This window comes from Anolis carolinensis, chromosome 2 (assembly GCF_035594765.1).
Source record: "Anolis carolinensis isolate JA03-04 chromosome 2, rAnoCar3.1.pri, whole genome shotgun sequence".
Taxonomy (NCBI): domain Eukaryota; kingdom Metazoa; phylum Chordata; class Lepidosauria; order Squamata; family Dactyloidae; genus Anolis; species Anolis carolinensis.
This window is the reverse complement of record NC_085842.1, coordinates 5,432,874-5,442,448: the sequence shown is the minus strand read 5'-3', so window position 1 is coordinate 5,442,448 and position 9,575 is coordinate 5,432,874.

Below are 9,575 nucleotides of genomic sequence, written 5' to 3'. Positions count from 1 at the left end.
TTGTATAACATGATGTTTTGGTGCTTAATTTGTAAAATCATAACCTAATTTGATGTTTAATAGGCTTTTCCTTAATCCCTCCTTATTATCCAAGATACTCACTTATCCAAGCTTCTGCCAGCCCGTTTAACTTGGATAAGTGAGACTCTACTGTAGTAGTAACAATAATAATAATAATAATAATAATAATAATAATAATAATAATAATAATAATACCTTTTTTTCTATCCCGCCTCCATCTCCCCGCGGGGACTCAGGGCGGCTAACACAGGGTCAAGGGTATATACCTCAATACCTCTGAGGATGGCTACCATAGATGTGGGCGAAACGTCAGGAGAGAATGCTTCTGGAACATGGCCATGCAGCCCGGAAACACACAACTCTATGTTTATATATCTTTTATATATATCTTTTTGAAGCAATATGTTGTACATTTTGACTGGCAAAGTGGTGTCAAAATGCATGCGGCTGCTAGGATATGCCTAGCAAAACCATGGAAATGCAAGAAATTCCCTCAATTGAAAAATGGCTACTGAGACTATTGGATATCCAAAATATGGATTTATTAACACAAACAATATCACAGAACATGCCACCAAGACAATGTACAGATTGGAGTAAGTTGAGACAATATTTGTTAAGGGAAAAAAAAATCGAATTTGTATGAAATATGTTAATAAGCAATCCTAGGCCTTAGGACATGTATGAATGTTCGCCGGCAATCATTTTGAGATGAAGAAGTTGTATATTGTGATGCAGAGGATCTGGAAGGGGAAAACAACTGGGTGGGTCGGGGTTTTGTTTTGTTTGGTTTGGGGTTTTTTTTTAATTGCTTTATATTTTTTTTCTCTTTTCTTTTCCTTAATTTGTTCCCCCCCCACTTTTTATGTATGTATGTTTAAAATCATAAATAAAATATTTTAAAAATGCATGAATTCTGCGATGTAGGTACACCCTATGATTTTAAGCACCGAACTTCCAAAACATGCAGGAATAAGCTTTGCAGAGGCAGTTCTGATAGTACAGCAGCGCCCTTTAGTGGCCAAAGAGGATATGACCAATTTGTCAATTCTTGATTCTCAGCTGATTTCCCAGAAATGACAGAGCATGTATGACTGAAATGCCAGCCAATCCGTGGCGTGCAAGTCTAATCTATTTTGTGCATACATCAAGGGCTTCCTGCCTGCCCACAGATTTAACAGAAAATTCAGACAAGGCTTTGAAAGTGACATTTCCTTGTTCTGACTGCTTGTGATATTTTTTAAAATGTTAACGCTTTGTTGATAGACAAGGAGATGTAGTTTGCCAAGGTATTTAGCCAAAGTGGGCTGATGGCCCACCAAACTATAAATCCAGGGATTCTAAAGCATTGAACCAGTCATGGCAGTTCAAATGGAGTGATTAATAGCTGTCCTGAGTTCTTGTGTTGCTATTTTTGAATTTGTGTGTAACATGACCAAGGGCTTTCCCCAGACAGAGATGCATAGAGTTTATTTCCTGCCAATCTGTTTCTATACTGGAGCTGGTTCCAGTACAGGCATACAACCGTGGATATAGCCTTTTCTTTTTACATTTTTAAAAGAGCTTTTATTTAAAAAATGAACACAAAATGCAATCTATAAAAGAAACAAAATCTACAAACAAACTGCAGCCTTGCAAAGCATTAATGCAAGCTACAGGATACAATCCGGTCTTCAGAATTAATATTTAACTGAACCAAGTACAGTAGAGTCTCACTTATCCAATATAAACGGGCCGGCAGAAGCTTGGATAAGCGAATATCTTGGATAATAAGGAGGGATTAAGGAAAAGCCTATTAAACATCAAATGAGGTTATGATTTTACAAATGAAGCACCAAAACATCATGTTATACAACAAATTTGACAGAAAAAGTAGTTCAATACGCAGTAATGTTATGTTGTAATTACTGTATTTACGAATTTAGCACCAAAATATCATGATATATTGAAAACATTGACTACAAAAATGGCTTGGATAATCCAGAAGCTTGGATAAGCGAGGCTTGGATAAGTGAGACTCTACTGTATTTAAAAAATGAACACAAAACGCAATCTATAAAAGAAACAAAATCTACAAACAAACTGCAGCCTTGCAAAGCATTAATGCAAGCTACAGGATACAATCCGGTCTTCAGAATTAATATTTAACTGAACCAAGTACAGTAGAGTCTCACTTATCCAACATAAACGGGCCGGCAGAACATTGGATAAGCGAATATGTTGGATAATAAGGAGGGATTAAGGAAAAGCCTATTAAACATCAAATTAGGTTATGCTTTTACAAATGAAGCACCAAAAACATCATGTTATACCACAAATTTGACAGAAAGAGTAGTTCAATACACAGAAATGCTATGTAGAAATTACTGTATTTACAAACTTGGCACCAATATATCACGATTTATTGAAAACATTGACTACAAAAAAGCGTTGGATAATACAGAACGTTGGATAAGCGAGTGTTGGAAAATTGTATATCAAATATCACTTCATGGTATGCAAAAATGTGGAAGTTATCTGTTTCAGAAGAATAATAAAAACATAGAGTTGGAAGAGACCCCATGAACCATCCAGCTTTAACCCCCTTCTTCCAAGCAGGAAAAGCACAATCAAAGCACTCCCGACAGATGGCCATCCTGCCTCTGTTTAAAAGCCTCCAGGAAAGAGTCAAGGTGCTGAATGAAGACTGGGTCCCCATCTACACTGGTATATAATGCTGTTTGAAATTGTATTATATGGTCAGTGTAAGCTCATATGATGCAGTTCAGTGCAGTGCATTACGAGTCTAGCTTGGCCATGGTTTCAAACTGTATTATATGGCAATGTAGATGTAGCCATAGACATAAATATAACTTTAGAGGAGCTTGGTCCACTTTTATTTGTGGTGCAAATCAATCCACAGACACAAAAAGACACATATGTCTATGGGTGCTTAGTAGGCATGTCCGATCGATGAAAAAAATGTTTCGATTCTCGTTTCTAAAGTAGGGGGCGCTGGCGCTTCGATATAGAAAGTATTTCCGATTTTTTTCACCCCAAAATTTTGGATATTTCCGAAAATTTGTAACGATTCTAAATGTTTCTAAAATGGCGGACGCACATGCGCAATCGCTACACACCGGGCTTGTATGGCAATCTTCCATGTGGATGCAGAGGACGTTAACCCCCACCTTTGCGTCCATCGTGGAAGCTTCTGATTGGCCGGGGAGCGGCAGCCATGTTAGGCTGTGCTAAGCTCCCATACAAGGTAGATTGCAGAAACAAAAAAAAAATTAAATATTTTTTAAAATATATTTTAAAAAATTGGGGGGGGGGGATTAATGAAACATTAAGAGACAATTAGAGAATGGGCCAACAATGGTTCGAATTACATTACAATGTCTCGGAATGCGTATCAAAAAGGGAGAACAATCCGAAATAATTCCGATATATGATTCAAAACGATTTTTTGGACATGTCTAGTGCTTAGGTTACTTTCCCCCTCCTTGTCTTTCTCCTTGTAGACATATTTAGCACACAGGTTTTGAATAGGGATAGATCTCTACTCCACCAAATGAATGCAATGAATTTGCCACTTTCTAGTTGGAATAAAAAAATTCGGGTCTTTGGTCCTTATGGAGAAACTGGCTAAAGAAGAGCACTTCAGGAGGCTTCGACAAACTGTTTATCCAAATCTTGCCTTAAAAATTATATTGAACCATTTTGAGACTATTTGAAAGCTTCTTCCAAAATGGATGATGTTTTATTTCAGCCATGTCCATTTTGGTGGTCAATTGTATAGATCTGACTGAGCATTACAATTCGAGAAAGGTATTCGAAAAAGGTTACTACGGGCAATACCATTGCCTTAACGTCACAGACCTTCAAGATTGGTCCTTGTTCTCCTCCCAAGAAGGAAATATCTTGGAAGAGTTGGAAGAGACCTCATGGGCCATCCAGTCCAACCCCCGCTAAGAAGCAGGAAAATCGCATTCAAAGCACCCCTGACAGATGGCCATCCAGCCTCTGCTTAAAAGCCTCCAAAGAAGGAGCCTCCACCACAGCCCGGGGAAGAGAGTTCCACTGTCGAACAGCCCTTCTCACAGTGAGGAAGTTCTTCCTAATGTTCAGGTGGAATCTCCTTTCCTGTAGTTTGAAGCCATTGTTCCGTGTCCTAGTCTCCAGGGCGGCAGAAAGAAAGCTTGCTCCCTCCTCCCTATGACTTCCGCTCACATGTTTGTACATGGCTATCATGGGCAAAAATACACCATATCACTCAGAGGCTCAGCAGGCTCCTAAAGCCCCTTCACCCTCCCCACCTTATGTTGATTCATGTAGGTACCAATGACACCGCTAGGCATATTTTTCAAAAGATCACAAATGATTTTCGAGCTCTGGGAACAAAGCTAAAACTGTATAATGTACATGTGATCTTTTCATCCCTCCTCCCCGTTGTAGGACGTGGCTCTACAAGGGCCGGAAAAATAGTACAGGTCAATAACTGGCTCAGAAAATGGTGTCAAGAGGAGCATTTTGGCTTCCTTGACCATGGTCTACTCTTCCAAGAGGATGGACTACTGGCAAGTGATGGGGTGCATCTCACACAAGTAGGAAAACATCTTTTTGCACACAGACTCACAAACCTCATCAGGCGCACTTTAAACTAGATCCACTGGGGGAGGGGAACAACAGCCTGGCAAACACTATATTACCCACGACCACAGGGAACTGCCAAAAGGCTAAACGGAGGGCTGCACAAACACAGCAAGGACCAAGTACAGAGAGCACAATAATCCCAAATAAACAGCTCAAGGGGAGGTCACAGGGGCTTACATGTCTTTACACCAATGCTCAGAGCATGGGAAATAAGCAAGACGAACTCCAACTCCTAGCACAGCACCACACATACGATGTCATAGGCATCACTGAAACCTGGTGGGATGACTCCCATCACTGGAATTTAGCCATTGAGGGCTATAACCTCTTTCACAGAAATAGAACAAAGGGGAGAGGAGGGGGAGTAGCTTTATATGTCGAAAACAGTTACGTTGCAGAAGAAATGCAAGACTGTAATCCGGGAAACCAGCTTGAAAGCATCTGGATAAGAATCAAGGGAACCGGGACTCAAAAAGATCTTGTCGTGGGTGTCTACTACAGACCTCCGAGTCAGGATGAAGGACTTGATGAAGCCTTCTGTCAACAGCTGACCAAACAGGCACAAAGAAGAGATATAGTAGTCATGGGCGATTTCAATTATCCCGATATCTGCTGGAAAACAAACTCAGCCAAGTCCAACAAATTCCTCACTTGCCTTGCAGACAATTTTATGGTCCAGAAAATAGAAGAGGCAACAAGGGGATCAGCAACTCTTGATCTAATCTTAACAAATGTGGAAGACCTGATCAACACAGTTGCAGTGGTTGGATCCTTAGGGGCAAGTGACCATGTGCTCTTGCAGTTTGCCATACAAAGGAAGGCTGAAACTAAGACAAGTCAAACACACATTCTGGACTTTAAGAGAGCTGACTTCCAACAAATGAAGGAAATACTGAGCGGCATTCCATGGACGCCAATATTAAAAAACAAGGGAGTTAAGGATGGATGGGAGTTTTTCAAAAGTGAAATACTCAAGGCGCAAATGCAAACAGTGCCAACAAAGAAGAAAAATAAGACAAGTGCAAAGAAGCCAGAATGGATGTCCAAAGAACTTCTAACTGAGCTAAAGCTCAAAAGTGACATGCACAAGAAGTGGAAAAGGGGAGAAATCACCAAAGAAGAATTCAAACGTATAGCCAACACCTGTAGGGAAAAGGTTCGCAAGGCCAAAGCGCAAAATGAGCTCAGGCTTGCCAGGGACATAAAAAACAACAAAAAAGGCTTTTTTGCTTACGTTGGTAGGAAAAGGAAGAAAAAGGAGGCGATAGGGCCTCTGCAAAGAGAAGATGGGGTGATGGCGACAGGGGACAGGGAAAAGGCAGAACTGCTCAATGCCTTCTTTGCCTCGGTCTTCTCACAAAAAGAAAGCCATCTTCAACCTCAGCAACATGGAATGGATGAAGGATTGGGGGAAATCCAACCCCAAATAGGGAAACAAGTTGTCCAGGAACACCTGACCGCTCTAAACGAATTCAAGTCGCCAGGGCCAGATCAGCTACATCCAAGAGTATTGAAGGAACTAGCGGAAGTTATTTCAGAACCACTGGCAATTATCTTCGAGAGTTCTTGGAGAACGGGAGAAGTCCCAGCAGATTGGAGGAGGGCGAATGTAGTCCCTATCTTCAAGAAGGGAAAAAAGAACGACCCAAACAATTACCGTCCGGTCAGCCTCACATCGATACCAGGCAAAATTCTGGAAAAGATCATCAAGGAAGTGGTCTGCGAACACTTAGAAACAAATGCGGTCATTGCTAATAGTCAACACGGATTTACCAAAAACAAGTCATGCCAGACTAATCTGATCTCTTTTTTCGATAGAGTTACGAGTTGGGTCGATACAGGGAATGCTGTGGATGTAGCCTACCTGGATTTCAGTAAGGCCTTCGACAAAGTCCCCCACGACCTTCTGGCAAACAAACTAGTTAATAGGCTTGAGCGATCCATGAAAAAATTGATTCTAAACTCGTTTCAAAAGTAGGGGGCGCCAGTGTTTCGTTTCTGATGTCATTTCCGAATTTTGCCCTCAAAATTTTTTGAAATTTAACGAAAATTCGTTAGTTTCAAAAGTAATTCGTTAATGGCGGACGCGCATGTGCAGTGGCAAAAAAAAACAGCACGAGGGGAGATTTTACAGGACTCTCCCGCCCTCATTTTTTGAGTGATCTTCTTCAAACTTGGTACAGTGGTAGAACACATTTAACACTGATAGCTCACCAAAATTTGGAATGTTTCCCTTATCCTCTGATCTTTGGCGAATTTTCATAGCTTTTATAATAAACCATTTTTTAATAATTGCAGAAATCTGTTCCTGGTTTGAAAGTCTTATTTCCTGTTTCATTGGGTTGTCTTTACTGTGAAAGTCATTGTTCTACTTCAGAAACTTTGTTTTTGTGGCTGAAACTTTGTTAAATTGGTGGACCAAACCATAATATGTTCCATCCATGTCGCTTGCACAAAGTTCAGGCAGTGTCATAGATTTTGCCATGTTTCTATGACAGAACCAATTAGGAAATGACATTTATCACCCAGGAACAGAAATCATAGTACACCATCAAATCATTCCTGACAGATGGCCATCAGCCTCTGAATAAGGAAATTAGTTCCTGGTTTGAAAGTGCTATTTCCTGTTTCATTGGCTTTTCTGGGCTGAGAGTGTGTGACTTGCCCAAGTGGGAGGCTGAGTGGGGAATCATGCCACAATTGGAGTCCAAAATTCAAACCTCTCCCTCCCTCCTTCTCTCTAAACTTCTCATACCTTCCAAGAATTCACATACTGTATGAAAGTTTGGTCAAGATGGTCAGAGGAGGGCAACTAAAATGATCTAGGGTCTGGAGAACAAGCCCTATGAGGAGCAGCTTGAAGAACTGGGCATGTTTAGCCTGCAGAAAAGAAGGCTGAGAGGAGACATGATGTATAATATGTGAGGGGAAGTCATAGAGAGGAGGGAGCAAGCTTGTTTTCTGCTGCCCTGCAGACTAGGATGCGGAACAATGGCTTCAAACTACAGGAAAGGAGATTTCACCTGAACATTAGGAAGAACTTCCTCACAGTGAGAAGGGCTGTTCGGCAGTGGAACTCTCTCCCCGGGCTGTGGTGGAGGTTCCTTCTTTGGAGGCTTTTAAGCAGAGGCTGGATGGCCATCTGTTGGGAGGGATTGGATGGTGTCTTCCTGCCTGGCAGAAGGGGTTGGGCTGGATGGCCCACGAGGTCTCTTCCAACTCTACCAGTGTTCAATGACTCTATGATTCTAAGTGAGGACAAAAGGGGGTGGGGAATGTTAAGAGGAGAGAGGGCCTGGAACACCTGGGAATTGTAGTTTGCAAGTGGGCATAGTACTATTGGAGAAACGTTTGCTTCAGCCCAATGCTTTTATAAATGGTCAAAATTCAGAGGCTTCCTTCTCCTGCATTTTGAAAGCTATTATGATGAAATTTGCCAGAATGGAAGCAAAAATTAACCACTCTTAGCCTATCAAGTTTCATAATGTTTGACCCATCCACTGATTTTTGGGGATTTCTGAAGCAACATTTTTTTAAAATGTTAGCAGATCGATGGCCACGCCTCCCTGTCCTTCTTCCTTCCACTTTGATTGGCTTGCTAAGGCTTCTGGGAAATGGAGTTTTTTCTCTCGTTATGGCGAATTGCTTCATTTCCACTTAAAAGAATGGTCAATATTCAGAGGCTTCGTTCTCCTGCATTATGAAAGCTATTATGATGAAATTTGCCAGAATGGAAGCAAAAATTAACCACTCTTAGCCTATCAAGTTTCATAATGTTTGACCCATCCACTGATTTTTGGGGATTTTTGAAGCAACATTTTTTTTAAAATGCTAGCAGATCGATGGCCATGCCTCTCCCTCCCTCCCTCTTCCGCTCTGATTGGCTGAGAGGCATGCCAACATGGCTTCTCCTCTCAGAGGGGCTACAGCTACATCCGAAGACATCAGAAACAAACGAAAAAAGGTACTTTTATTATTCAAATTTGTAATATTTGTAAGGCAGTGAGCAGATGGTTCAAATATAAATTCAAAAGTACTTGCAAAACGAATTTTTAACGAATTTAACGAACTAACAAAAAAATTTGCTCAAGCCTACTAGTTAAATGTGGTCTAGACAAAAGTACGGTTAGGTGGATCTGTAATTGGCTAAGCGAACGAACCCAAAGGGTGCTCACCAATGCGTCGTCTTCATCATGGAGAGAAGTGACAAGTGGAGTGCCGCAGGGCTCCGTCCTGGGCCCGGTTCTGTTCAACATCTTTATTAACGACTTAGACGAAGGGTTAGACGGCACGATCATCAAGTTTGCAGACGACACCAAACTGGGAGGGATAGCCAACACTCCAGAAGAAAGGAGCAGAATTCAAAACGATCTTGACAGACTAGAGAGATGGGCCGAAACTAACAAAATGAAGTTCAACAGGGACAAATGCAAGATACTTCACTTCGGCAGAAAAAATGGAAATCAAAGATACAGAATGGGGGACGCCTGGCTTGACAGCAGTGTGTGCGAAAAAAACTTTTGAGTCCTTGTGGACAACGTTAAACATGAGCCAACAATGTGATGCGGCTGCTAAGAAAGCCAACGGGAGTCTGGCCTGCATCAATAGGGGAATAGCGTCTAGATCCAGGGAAGTCATGACCCCCCTCTATTCTGCCTCGGTCAGACCACACCTGGAATCACACTGTGTCCAATTCTGGGCACCACAGTTGAAGGGAGATGTTGACAAGCTGGAAAGCGTCCAGAGAAGGGCGACTAAAATGATTAAGGGTCTGGAGAACAAGCCCTATGAGGAGCGGCTTAAAGAGCTGGGCATGTTTAGCCTGCAGAAGAGAAGGCTGAGAGGAGACATGATAGCCATGTACAAATACGTGAAGGGAAGTCATAGGGAGGAGGGAGCAAGCTTGTTTTCTGCTGCCC